Source organism: Paramormyrops kingsleyae, chromosome 9, assembly GCF_048594095.1.
Source record: "Paramormyrops kingsleyae isolate MSU_618 chromosome 9, PKINGS_0.4, whole genome shotgun sequence".
NCBI lineage: Eukaryota > Metazoa > Chordata > Actinopteri > Osteoglossiformes > Mormyridae > Paramormyrops > Paramormyrops kingsleyae.
The window spans coordinates 9,616,676-9,631,887 of NC_132805.1; positions in this window are offsets into that span (position 1 = coordinate 9,616,676).

Consider the following 15,212-nt stretch of genomic DNA (forward strand, 5'->3'; position numbering starts at 1 on the left):
CCCAAGTGCTCACTCGGTGTGCGTCTGGAGTGACTTGCGGGCCGCCACCTGTCACTCGGATGAAGTTACACCGTCTTCAAAGCGCTTCGGGCTTCTTCGCAAATGACAAAGTGTCACCTTCGCAGGTGACTTTGCACAGGGTAGCCGCCGTTTGCAGACGTTGGGGAATATTGTGCGTGGGGAGTCACAAGGAGGTGTCGAACAACCAGGGAGTCTTATATTAAAAAAAAAAAAAAACACTTACAGGCAGTCGTCGTAATTTATTCACTGCTTTGTCTTTTTGGCTCGCCCTTATTTAAATAAAAGATGATGTCTGGTCTATTTGCCAGCCGGCTATTCTGGAATATGAGAAGCTTTCGAGCTTAATGCATTTGATACTTTGAACAAGGATTTCACTCTTCCCTTTTCTAGCAGATATTAGGCTACATTAGTTTGCATGTTGCCTGGTCATACACAATGGAGGGCAACACACTTAATTGTGTGAGTGTTAGACCGAATCTGCTTGAGAGCATGTACGGTATGTATAGGCTATCAAGACGAACCAGTCCATTTGAATAGCTAGCGAGTTTTTATTTGAAACCGAAATGTTTTTGGTATGAATACGATATTTTGCTTTGGTTCCAATCGAGGATTTTTAAAAGTAAATTTAAAAGTAAATACTGATATTGTGTTAGCCAGCATCAATTAAGTAAATGCTTTACGGAATCGCAACCTGTTTTTAAAGTAACTATTTGTCTTTAAAATCTAAAAGGAAAACACTACATAAAATACACTGGAAAATGTGTGAAATGCCCAAATAATTATTGAAAACCAGGTTTAGTAAAAGCTCGTTACTCTGTGAAAGTCCAACAGGTAGGCCTAATTAGTTTAAAATATCAAAGTATATTGGTAAATATAAAAACTGTAAATCATGTTGAAATTAAGTGTATTATTTGAACAAACAATTCAGTAGGCCGGTGCTATTTACCGCCGTGAGTTGTGGGCGCGCTTACTAGGCACCTACTGACTTTTTTTCTGTATGCTTTGGTATGAGCCCAACACAATTCTATGATAAATCAATACATTTTAAACCTCCACGTAAAAACAGAAAGCCGCAGGCGAAGTTCAGCTGAAGCTGTTAACTTCTTTAAACATGCCAATAAAACTGAAAATAAATGACGATCATTTCTTAATTCGTTGTTAAAAAGGAATGGGCTATATGATATGCTTTCATAAATTTAGAACTCTGAATGAACATAACCGATGTTAAAACACTACCAATTTAGTCCCCATCGATTCTGCAAGACCCTTCGCTTTACGTTTTTAATGCATTGCCTCTGAAAAGGACATTTCTGTGCTCGTCTCTAAGCAACAGAAGGCAAAGGATTGTTTTTAAAGTAGCGTTATGATGCTTTGCTTTATTTATGCTTTAAATCTCATAATGAATTATAAAGGATATAATGGACAAGGTGGGCACATGTGCTGTAGAATAGGCTGTGTCGTGATTTTTTTTTTTAAATATCCATCTTTGAGAAGTCTGGCTTGTATTTGAGGGTGCGCGCGGGTTACGCCGGAATATCAGGCCCCTAGAAGAAACACTGGAGGTCCTTATTACATTATCCATATCGGAGACAAAGGCGAAATGCCCTCGGTTTCGACAGCAAGATAAAATACTTATTTGTTTAAAAGCTTTTTATGCATACGGGCATCATTTATCTGACTTGAGCTTTCATGTTTACAACCAATAGCCAGACTGGTGCAATTATGTTTTGCTAATAAAATCTGGTTTTCAGTGTCATGTTTTCGTATTTCTACAAAGATCTTATTTATAAACAGGCCAAGATTTGGATTTAATGTCAGCAGAATTAATAAACACTGCTGGCTTAGATTACTCTTTCCAACAAATGCGATCTGATCCGCGGAAGATGTGTCCTCCGTGGTCTTTAACAGCATAGACCGACTATGCTACTATACAGTGTTTGTCCAAATACAAAGAGCCGCTTTACAGAAGTAACAGTGAGTATGGATTTTTCCCCAATGGCTGTCAGTCATGTTTAGTGAGATGTCCAAACTTAATGCTACTAAGCCACCAGGGGACCACCCTGACCCCCCAAGACCTGTGACACAATCAAATGCTGAACAAGGGTGGGGATGTCCACTTTCCTGTCCTGCTTGGGGATTCTCAGGGGTGGACTTCCTGACCATGGTCTGCAATGGTGTAGATGACTGGGGGGGGGGGTGTTAGAAATCTATTAATCACACAGGTGACACCCCTTTTCAGCAGAAGCCCCTGGACTTCAGCCCAACAACAAGTCCTTTTTGTCAGTCTCAAATTCATTTTTTTGTTTGTTTATCCACCTGTGTCTGTAAATGCTACAGAGACAAATCAGGTTTACATTCTCCTCTGCAGCTTAGAACAACTACAACACCATGCAATGCACAATGCATCAGGGGCCCGATTGGATGGGAAGGGGGTTAAAGCAGTGGGGAGGGGTTTTGGCTCATTAATTACATTTAATTGCACTGGACCAGGATTTTAACATGGTGGCAGGAAGGGAGGGGGGCCACAGTAAAGCATAGGAAGTTGCTCCAAAAATGCTTAATGGGTTTCACAACCTGTTCTATCTAGCTGGGTGACAGCAGGAAAATGGTTAGACCTGTTATCTTTCACTAAGATAAGAGCAGATAAGATCAGGTCAGACAGAATCAGGCTAACCTGCACAGCACGGGTTGATCACATCCTTGTCATCCATCACCAGGTAGGTCCACGCCGTTCGTGCATCTCCAAGGCTGTAGGAATCTGGCCAGCTTGCTTTCTTGGTTTTCAGCATCTGGTGGCTTTACGTGGGCCCAGTCTCCAGTCTTGTTTTTCTCCCCACATGCTGGTTCGTGTGGGAGAGTTGGCAGGTGGAGAGGCAGTCTTATCAGCTTCTGCATCCCGGCAACAGCTCAGCTCAGCTTGGCGCCACTGTCAGCCGTCATTCTGTCAACAGACCTGGCCACCAGGGGGTGCTGTTTCGGTAGGAGGGTCGGTAGCTGAAAGTAACCTCCCATTTGGCTTCACAAGCCAAACCACCCAGACCAGTGAAACCAGAGACTGCAGTCACACAACACCAGCATCAGATGAATTCTGTTAGCTAGACAGTTAACGCTGTTAGCTAGACAGTTTTTTTTGCAAAAGCATCTTTTTACTAGTCGCTTTTATGTAAGATGACACACAAGTCAGACAATCCCAGGAGCATTTCAGGGATTAGAGACCTTTCTCAGGGGCCAGATGGTAAAAATCCATTTGCTGAGTTTGGGATTCAAACTAGCGACCTTCATGTTACAGTTACAGCAACCTAACCCACTGCACCACACATGCAAGTTTCTTGATTTAATGCAATTAACTATAATAAGTATTAGTGTTACTATTAATACAAACGTATGATTCATTATGACACAATGGTGGCTTTCAGAATTGTCCTGCATGGATATGACCTCCATAACTTGTTTAGAACAAAAGTTTTCAAATTCCGCAGACTTCTTTGTCAGTCCCCTGTCAGCATTTCACAGCGGGCTACTTTCTGTCATGCTCAACCCAGTCCGTATCTGTGGCTCCCTAACCGGGGCGTTGACGACCTCCACCAGAAGACCATATGTGTTCTTTCCGGAACATTCCCAGCCAGCTATCCTCCTGTACAGGACGTGTTAAGAAATGTTCATGCACAACAGGAAACATCTAAACCTGTAGTGCCTGAAAACAGCTGCCACGAGGTGGTACACATCTCCCTGAGGGCAGAGCAGACACAGCAGGGAAAGTTTGCTTTCACACTTTAAGTAAAGGACATGGATCATGCTGAAATCCCCACCTCCACATGCTGGTGCTGGTTATTCGTCTGTTTAAAATTGATCCATCCTATTCTTTATCTGCTCATTCAGTGCAGGATGGCCGTCAGCTTGGAGCCTATTGCTGGGCATTAGGCAGGCAACACCTTGGATGGTATGCCAGTCCATCGCTTAGTTAATAATTTATTTAGTAATGACCATAAAAAAAGATCCCTCCTGTGTCCCTTGTTCCCGTTCCCTTATTCCCTGGTTGTCTTGTCTTCCCCTCTCCCTCTCCTCTACCTTTCTGGCGGTCCCTGACCCTAGACAGGGGATCGTAACATAATATACAAAGCAATAGATATGTTGCTCACCTGCCGGTACAGTGGTTAGCACTGTTACCTCTTACTTCTGGGGCTGGGCTTTGAGTATCTGCTCTGGCTCTAGTATCTGTGGCGTTTGGTGACGCCGATGAGCCTCAGCATATCTTTGGACTGTGGAATGAAACTGGAAAATGGGGAGAAAATGCAGAGATTCGAACTCTGGTCCCAGAGATCCATCCTGCCACCCCAGTCCAAAGACATGCTAAAGTGAATTGGAGTTGCTGAGCTGTGTGAATGTGTGTCTGCCCTGTGATTGGTTGGCTGCCTGTCCTGGGTTATTCCCTGCCTTGCACCCTTAGGCTCTAGACCAGGGTTCTTCAAATCTGGACCTCGATTCCAAATCCAGGCCTTGTTTTCAGTTCTCCCAGGTAGTTGTTTAATAATTACTGATTCTGATTGGTCAAAGGCTTCACACCTGACTGACAGGTAAAGGAAGGCTGGAAAACCAGCAGCGCTTGGACCGTGAGTTGAATAACCCTGCTCTAGACCCCTGTGACGCTGCACTGGACCCGGTATCAAAAGTGGATGGATGGAATAAATATATATGAGGCCTAAGACTTGTTTACCTTTTGTTATGGAAACTATGTAGTTGTTATGCTCTGCCTGGGAAGAAAATTGTTTTAACAGTAAGAAATCAAGGCTCTGTCTCCATTTATTCAACATCCAAAGGAAGCTTTCAGGAAGGAGCTTTGGCGGAGAATCTCTCCACACTTCACCCAGCCAGCGTGTCCTTGCAGAGAATGACAGGAATCACCCAGCCGGCTCCACAGTCGGCATTTGCTCAGCTGCGTCGTCAGAGAAACTTCTACAGCTCTTTAACCCAGTCAGCTGAAGGACAAAGCGAGAGGTTTCTCATTTATTGACTTGGAAAGCCTTGTGCCATCGATCTGGCTTTGAAACTCATCCAGCCCTCTCCCCGTGATAACCCAAGTAGTCTAATGTCAGCCCTGCAGAAGTGTAATCCTCGATGTCTCAGTCTACAGGGGACTGATCTTATTGGAGTAACTTCAAATGCTGAAAGGTATTTTCCTCAGATGAGTGTCAGGTGTTTTAAGGAAGGAGCCTCCTTTTTAATCATTCCAGGGAAAACCAGAGCCTATTAAGAAAATCAGATTTAATCTTTATTCAAATATGCCGATTTCTGTAGAGACTTTGATGTACAGTACTGTGCAATAGTATTAGGCAATCAATGAAAATTATGTTTAAATGATCTTCATTTTGCTTTAAAACTGTGATGTTCTGTTTGTCAGCATGTGTAAGTTTAGCCATTTCAAACCATCTCCTCATGTCACCCAGTATTTACAGAAACCATCCAAACTAGTCCTGTATGTTGAGTCAACCAGTAGCACATCACATTTGGCTAATCAGTACCTCACAAAGTGATTTAACTAATTAGCTTTAAACCTTTTGGAGAACAGAAGAAATTCTTGTTTATAACATTACTGCAAATTTGCATATGTTTTTTGTTCATTTTTTCTTTTTGTCTGAGGAAATGTACTGTTTCTACTGAGATAAATAGCTTTAATTATTTTCTTTGACTGCCAGAGACTTTTGCACAATAATGTATGTGCCTTCAACAGATCAACTTGTTAGATTTTGTGCCAGATGGCTGGGATATTTCAGATTATTAGGGTCTGTAATGTCATACATTTTAAAAGCAAGTGACAAATATAAACTGATACATATAAGAGAAGAAACTGATTCGTATTTTTATTCTCATTTTAGGCTACAGTGAAAATGCCAAAATTTTGATCCCATTTAAGTCATAGAATTATATAGTATGGTGTCTTTTTATGGTAAATGTTCCAAATCGCAAATGATAGTCCCTGTGCTGTGAAATGCAATTTTCAAAAATAATATTTCACTTTTTTTTTCTTGCAAGCATTTGAACATCAATACATCAGCTCATCTTCTGAAACATGCTTTTCTTTTGCAAACTTAAATTTCATGCGTCCAGTTTCTGAATTTTTCCCATTTATTTATTTTATGCAAATCATTTAAGAAATGAATGGCAAGAATCCCCTAACAGCGTGATGATGAAAGTTGTCATGTCCTGTAATTAAAAGGTAAACAGTATTTTTTTTTGGAATCTCGGAGCGCCCCCTGTTGGCGTAATCAAGCTTAAAACTGCATTCCTGCTTTACACGTAATCCTGTATCGGGTTAGGTGGCCAGTAGCGCATTCCAGGCAGTATAAGACAAAGTCATAGAGGAGAGTTTGATGCTGGGTGGGGGGAACCCAATTTAATAATTTAATGCAAAGGTTTTTTTGAGGGAGAGAGGGGTGAAAGAAGCCAGATTAAATATGGGGGTCACATGACCCCTAGTCCCTCCTGGCTCTACACCCCCTGGGCATAGGGAGAAGGCAGGGGAACGGCCTCGACAGGATGCCAGTCCACTACAGGGCACACACACCTCACAAACCACAAGCAACTTAGATATGCTAATTTGCGTCACTGCAAAGATAGGCATTCATACGAATGGCCACCTGCTCATGCACACAACCGTTAGTGCCTGAAAGGATTCATCGATTTCCCCCAGCAATATGATGTAACGGGTCTGAGCAAAGCAGTCATCCAGAAAAACATGTCCTTCACACATGAATCCTTTGAAACCACTACATACTATCTGCTAACATTGCATGCTGTTGTTCATTCATCATGCATCCATCCACTCACCCATCTATCCATCCATTGATCTTTCAATCGGCATATTGTTTTCATGGTTGTAAGGGGCCTGGCGCATATAGCCTATTCCAGCCAGCAGAGGGCATTCATCTGGGAGCAGGCACATAGCCACGTAGTAAAATAACGGGCTTATTATATCAATCAGGCACGTAGCAAGATAGTAAAGCCCCCCCCCCCCCCCCCCCCCAAACTGGCAAGCTCTACCAAAATGGACCCATCGGTAGGGTGGGCTGACCCCCTGCAAAATGTAATTGGTTTTTTTTCATGATTAATTCATCATGAAATCCTTTATTGGGATATTCAGAACTCGTGCACTGCTTCTGTCTGAGTGCCCTTTGATGGGCTAAGAATCACATCCCTGCCATGTACACTGACTCACCTGCAGCACCAAGCTTCAGCTGAGCAGTTCTAACGCAGCAGAACGAAAAAATATGCTTTCACAAAACGCAATGGGAAGAACAGCAATCGTGTCAATCAAAATAATTTATATTAATTAACAGTGAAATATATTTACATATAGCCTAGTATAATATGCAATCAGTAAGTGACAGTGCTTCAGAGTTCTGAGTGCGAATTAATCTTTTGAAGTATTTTTATTTTATGCAACTTCGATTGCGACCAATAGAGGGAGCCCAGGACAAGGAAAGTGTTGAAATTTTAACCAGAATTTTATCGTTATACAGAATGTCATAATTTTTTAACTGTACAGACAGATTCAATATCTCAATCTTGCGTAACGAAAATTATATTAGGCTATCGATCAGTTTATGGTTTGTCCGTTGTTCTTTTAATTTTATATTTTTTGTTATCTCAACTTGTCACAAATAGTAGTTGTGTCTCAAATGTCAAATCATAATATTGATTTAGAAGAGTCGGGATGTATATGCCATATGCACAGATATAATGTAATGTAATCTGGATGGCACTAAGCAACACGCGAATTGTGGAGCATATGCTTTACGTCGATGAGACGCGGTTCCCGAAATTGCACGAACGTCAAAATTGCGGCTGAACATTTTATTCGACTTCTCTCTAAGACAAGTACTATGGTGTGACGAACATTTAACCCAACATTTAGCGCAACATTTTTAGGAAAGTGTGTAATTGAATAAATAATAATAATTATAACTAAAGGCTACTCTGAATCATTACCTCTACTGTTGAAATTCTCCGCAGAGTCGTGCTGCTCACGGTACATTCAGAGGAATACAAGGAGAAGCTTTTCTTCTTTAGCCATTTGGCGGGTTATTTATTGGAAGAACAAAAAAAATGCGACTGCTCACCACAACAGTTAGGCTCGCACTGGAAAGTACCGAAGAAGATTGCACGCACAGAATAATTGACTACGGCAAGTCAACTTGATCAAAATGCACAATGCATATTCACATACATTGATTCTGTGTGTTCTCGCGCCCTCTTGTAATACGAACAGTTTAGATTATTGAATACTGAGGACACATATTTTCATACATCTTAACACCCCCACTTGTACTCAGGTTGTAAAATGAATAACAACAAACAAAAAATAGAATAAATGTGGACCCTTGGCATACACATTATTCTCCAAAAAGAAGACCTGCAAACTTCTTCAGTTTAAACTTATTGACAGGTTTCGTCATTACATCAGCGACCATCTCATCAGTAGAACAATATGTCAAAATCACCTTGCCCTCATTTATAGTAGACCTAATAAAATGATACTTTATGTCTATGTGTTTGCATCGCTTTCTTTTTACAGGGTTTCTGGCGAGAGCAATTGTTCCCTGATTGTCTTCATGTATGACCGCTTGTGTGTACTTGTAGCTATCCATATTCCCTAGTAATTCTTCTAGGTAAAGGCACTCTTGAATAGTAGAAGCAAGTGCCATATATTCTGCCTCGCATGTGGAGAGTGCAACGGTAGGTTGTTTCCTAGTCTTCCAGGAGACAAGTGCACTGTTTTCACTAAGACTCACACAGTATCCTGTGGTACTGCGGCGATCACTGGTATCAGCCGCCCAGTCAGCATCGCTGTAGGCTTGTATACCTAGGTTCTCAGTGGTGTTTCTCCTAAAAGTTAACCCTTTATCTGTTGTACCTTTGAGATATCGCAGGACATGCTTCACAGTGACCCATTGCTCCTCTGTAGGCTCAGCTAGGTACTGCGACAGCCTGCTCACCACAAAACTTAAATCAGGCCTAGTGCAGGTTGTCAGGTATATCAGACTGCCCACGGCTTCTCTGTACATCCTGATGTCTGTCATTTTAACCGCATCACAATTGTATTCGAGCTTCTGCTCACAAGGAGTCTCTCTAATCCTACATTCTGACATGTTAAAACGTTGTAGAATCTTGTTAGTGTACTTCTCCTGTGACATCTTAATACATCCATCTGAAAAATCAAAATCAATACCAAGAAAATGTTTGAGTTGCCCCAAATCCTTCATCTTAAACTGCTCTGCAAGCCTCCTTTTTACCTTTTTTCAGTTTCTCTTCATCGCTTGCAGCGATAATCAAATCATCGACCCAAACGATTATGATCACCTTCCCTTCTTTTGACTCTTGGGAATATACACAGTGGTCGGCTTGGTTTTGTGTGAATCCATTGTCAGTTAAACAATCATGCAAAACCCTATTCCAATTTCGTCCAGACTGTTTAAGCCCATAAAGAGACTTCTCCAGCTTGTAGACTACACCCTCTTTTTCTTGATAACCCTCTGGTGGATTGATGTAGATCTCATAGTCTATGGGGGCGTGTAAGAACGCAGTTTTCACGTCCATTTGGTGCACAAGTAAATTTTCCTGTACTGCCTTCTGTAGCACCACCCTTACACTCGTTAAATCTGCGGTGGGTGAAAACGTTTCCCCATAGTCTACTCCCATTTTCTGGCTGTAGCCCTTGGCCACAAATCGCGCCTTGTACTGGTCCTTCCCATCTATACCAGACTTGATTGCGTAAACCCACCTACCCCCCACTGGTTTCTTGCCTACAGGTAGTGTTGTCGGGGTAAAGGTTTTGTTCTCATTTAAGGACTGGATTTCCTCATCCATGGCTTTTCTCCATTCTTTTGAATTGTCTGACTCCATTGCTTCCCCATACGTCTGTGGAATGCCACAAACTGCTCTGCAGCAGTAGTCTACCGTGATGTGGACTGCATCACTATCATAGTTTTCGGTTACGAAGTCACCTAAGTAATTTGGTGCCCTCCTTTCTCTAGTTGGATACCTTTTACTCTCAGGCTCAACACTTGTCACACTTTCTTCTGTTTCATTTTGCTCAGTAGACTCTCTTGCTGCTCTTGGACTACTATGTGAACTTCTACCGGGTTTATTTGGCTCTGGAGCCTTTTCTGAACTCCTATTGACCCCCTGCGCCTCACTAGTCCCGAGCCCTACATTGTCATCATCACATGGATCTGGCTCGTCTGTCTGCGTTTGTCTTTTCACAGTGGTCTTGCTCACAAACTTTACTAGCCTGTGTTTTTGCACCTTGTTCGTATCTGGGTGATACACCAAATACGCTGGGCTGTTTTTGTCGTATCCCACAAAACGTCCCTGTTCACATCTGGAGTCAAGTTTTCCTTTTTCCTGTTTGTAAGTGTAGCATACAGACCCAAATCTCTGCATTCTGGACACATTAGGCTTTTTGTCTGTCAACATCTCATAAGGAGTCTGCCCTGTACGCCTATTGAAACATCTGTTGCGTACCACTGCTGCTGTTTGCACTGCGTATTGCCATAGGTACTTTGGTAACTTGCTTTCAACTAGCATGCACCTACCCATCTCAAAAAGAGTACGCCAACCACGCTCCGCAGTTCCATTTTGGTGCGGGGAGTACGGAGCTGTCGTTTCATGTCTAATTTTGTTTTTCCTCAACAGAGCCTGGAAATCACTACATGTGAATTCCGTTCCGTTATCGGATCTGATGCACCTCACTTTCCCGTAAGGGGATACATCTGCAAGGAACTTCTCGGTTGCCTGCATTGAGTCACTCTTTTTCTTTAGAAAATATACAAACATTGCATTTGAGTAATCGTCAATGAATGATTGCACATATTTGTATCCATCTAGTGACTCTGTGGCTACTGGACCTGCAAGGTCTGTGTGTACCAACTGTAAGGGAGCCTTTGCTTTGATATCGGGGTTCCTATTTCTGGTTTGGGTAAACTTCCCCTGAATACACACCTCACACACTTTTTCAGGCCTACTCATTTTCCCTTTGATCTGCATACCGTCAACTACATCTTGTAACCTAAGCACATCGTCATAGTTACAGTGGCCTAGTATCTCATGCCATGCTTGGATGTCGTGACTTGCATTACACTTATCATCATTAGACTCAATTTCAGTGTGCAGGTAGTACAACCTGCCATACACATGAATGTCAAACCTGGAACCGTCTCTGGCTATCAGGACGTTTTTGTCTTCTTTGAAGACGACTGTAGACCCATTCGTGGTTGCTGCCTTCACCGAGAAAATGTTCTGTGGGTACGACGGTACATACAGAGCGTCTCTCAGTTTCGCTTTGCACCGTCGTCCACTGCTGTCGATGAGGGAAACCACTGCAGTGCCTCTCCGCTGAGCGACGCCGCTGCATCTGGTGCCATCTGCCAACTCGACGCTGTGGGTCTCCGGCCTGAAGGTGCTGTCGAAACTGGTGAACAAGACGATGTCATTGATGACGTGAGAGGTGGCTCCCGTGTCCACCATCAGGCCCCTCTCCTGAACGTTACGTGCCGGCTGCTGCTGAACACTGGCCTCTCCATCCGCCATCTTGAACGCGTAGTCCTCCTCGAGCTCAGCATTTTCTGAAACTTTACTCACACCATCCCTTTTGTCTCTGTCTTTTCGCCTGCATGTAGCGTCTTTGTGTGTGTCATTTTTACAAACACTACACCATGTTTTCTGTCGACACGCCTTCGCACGGTGACCTTTGGTGCCGCACTTGAAGCACACCATCTCGGTGTTGTCTTTGCTCGGCCCACGTTCGCTTGTCTTGGGAGGTCGCCGTCCGGTTCTCCCTTGGGTCTTCATCACGCTGTCGTTGGACTCGGTTGCCCTTATGTTCTCTGTTTCTTCAAAACTTCGTAGCTTGGTCTTAAACTCCGCAAACGTTATGTTGTCATACGTGTGCGCCACATAAATTGCAAATGGTTTAAAACTCTCTGGTAATCCCTTCAAGACCATTGCCACCAGCAGACCGTCCCCCAACGTTTCTCCCGCATTTTTCAGCGCAGTTATGGCGGTCTCCGCTCTTATGATATAGTCCGTCACACTTTCGTCTTTTGACTTCTGAAGTGATGTCAGCGTGGTGTATAAGTTGATTATACGGGGCTTTCCCTTCCCTGCATAATATTCTCTCAAAATCTTTAACACCTTTCTTCCATCGTTTTGCGCATCTCTCATTACCAAAGACAGACTTTTGTCATCTAGCAGTAAGATTAACTCTGCATACGCGTCCGCGTTTTTCGCAGGATCTGCTGCTATTTCAGCTTCTGTCCGTGGCTCTTTTAATACAGTGTCTTTTAGCCCCAATAAATGAAAATGTCCCAAAAGTTTAGTTTCCCAAATTTCATACTTAGTCTCATCTCCGTCGAATGTCAGTCGAAGTAACCTGCTTCTACTTGTCATTCGTTGCTCCGCCATGTTAGCTTTCTCCTCAACACACGGTCTGTTGCAACTTTTCTTGACTTCTTGGGAACCGTCGACTAACTTCTCTTCTTCCGAATGATTCCTGGGCCCATAACCTGTTGAAATTCTCCGCAGAGTCGTGCTGCTCACGGTACATTCAGAGGAATACAAGGAGAAGCTTTTCTTCTTTAGCCATTTGGCGGGTTATTTATTGGAAGAACAAAAAAAATGCGACTGCTCACCACAACAGTTAGGCTCGCACTGGAAAGTACCGAAGAAGATTGCACGCACAGAATAATTGACTACGGCAAGTCAACTTGATCAAAATGCACAATGCATATTCACATACATTGATTCTGTGTGTTCTCGCGCCCTCTTGTAATACGAACAGTTTAGATTATTGAATACTGAGGACACATATTTTCATACATCTTAACATCTACTGATACATTAGAACACACTGCTTCAATCTGTGATATCAGATTTACATTCTTCAGTGAATAATAAAAGTATTTGTCAAATTTCAGCATTTGTGATCGATTGGCGTGAGCAAATCTTGGGACACAATAGGCCTAACTGATGACCAGATGTGCTCCTAGTACGGGACACTAAATACTGAAAGACATTTCAGTAGGCTATTTCGTGTATGCTTTTTCTGTCTCCATTACTCCCGAACCAGCGTGTAAGCGACAGTAAGAATAAGCCGCAGAGTTGCGCATCGACCGATGGAGCGTCACTCTGCGGATCAATTGCATTGAAACTAGTTGCTCGGGAACAGAGTGAGTGATTAAACCAGGGTTAATTCTATCCAAAGCGCTTTCCCATCAGAAGGTCTATGAGGGGATAATTTGTGACAAACCGTTGATTATATATTGCCGGTCCGTTGGTGGAAGGATTTCACGGGTTTTCCCACTACGAAGCCCAATGAGCTCGGTAACACCTTTTTAACGAATACTCAACTACCGTAAGGTTACGAAAAATACGGTCCAAATGAGCGCAGTTCTTAGTCCCCAAGTCTATGATGCAAAGGACTGTGGGACGGTGAGGAAGATGCCAAAAGATGGATATCAAAACGGAGTATCGATGTTTTAGCTGATCGAAATATTGATCGTTCCTCCCGACTCTCGCGAAGCACACGAAGTGTGAGGTAGGGTGTTATCCAGGCACCGGTCGGAGGTTGTTCTTCGCAACGCCCCCCACCCCACTTCGGTGTTGGGGGTGTACACGTTTGCTTGGATATCGATTGTTTCAGCGTGACAGGCCGAAGCTGGACTTTACTGATCAAAGACAGTTTCATGTCTACTGACTACTTTCATTATAGGAGTTACCACCAGCGTACGCGCTGTCCGAGATCCTATTGTTAAATACAGTAAGATGCCGAGAAACCCAGTTCCATACAATTTTAATGTGGAGTATTCCATCTTGCGATAAGTTATCATTGTATGGTTATTTTGTACAGTCACATATTTTTTTTTTTTTAAAAACACCATGAAACGGTTTGGGCAGAGTTTGATCAGATGTGTGCAGGATGTGTGCACTGTAGTCTCGTGTCTATGTGTAAGCGACGGTGAGGATAAACCAGCAAAGAATGTTACCCAAACAGCTACTTACGTAGATTACGCAACTGTCGTTTGCTTCTATTATTAGACGGCCCTTTTCATTGAACCGTTTCAGGTTCAACAGTTCGCGTGCGTGACCACAGATTCCATCTGTGCATTGCGGTCTCTAACATTTCCCTCAGGACGCTTGGTTCATTACCACTAACACCTAGTATAATGTTTCAGTGCTTTATCTGGGAGTTACCACATAAGCTTCTGCACTAGCGCCGTTGTTATTATTAATATTATTATTATTATTGATGTTGTTATTTCAGCAACAACTGCAGTAGCGTTAGTACAGCGGCGATATACATCAGTTATGTCATTAAACAAGACGAACCAGCAACGTTTCTCCTCACTCCACATCGTTAACTGTGGACTTGTGTTTGGGAGCGGTTTCCAAAGTGGTTAGTTGAGTACCATGTTTCAGGAAGGATGACTAAACCAGAGCACCGCATATGGTCTGTGAATACCAACTGCCGCACTAGAAGAGTTTATTGTATGAGCAACAAAAAGACCCGGTTCCATTCATTGCGATTTTCGTTTTAAGGATTAAGTCATCTCGGTGACTTGTTTCTCTGCACCCCAGACAGACTAACCGAAAGCCCCCAACCTTTGTTAGGTGTCCACCGCAACAGGTGACTACTTCATCTCTTTTATCTTGATGAATGAAAATAAATATCGGGAAGTAAAGCACAACTCCCCAATAATCTGACTAGCAGTTTTTCTATTAGATGCCTTCTTTAATCGAGCTAATATGTTTTAATGGTCTATGACAATAAATTAGTGGTAGGCCATCTACCGACTGAAATAGCAGGGTCATCATCTGGTTATTTAGCAAATTCACGACTTTTTGTGGCATCTGTCTTGAAAATGTTTCAAGATCGTTTGTGGTGCTGCTGTGTATAAAAAACGACAAATGGATAAGAAAATATGTCTTATCTCAGAACTATTTCCCTAAAACCTATTGTGGGATTTAATAAAATTATGTAATCTTCGTTGCCTGTGTTTGACGTAAGCAATGAAGTATGAGGCTGACTCCATCGTAAGAGAAAGTAAAACGAAGACATATGTAAAATAACGCAAACGATGTCTGGGAAACATTTTTCGCTTATAACTCGAAAGTTTAGTTGCATTTGCTGGAGTAAA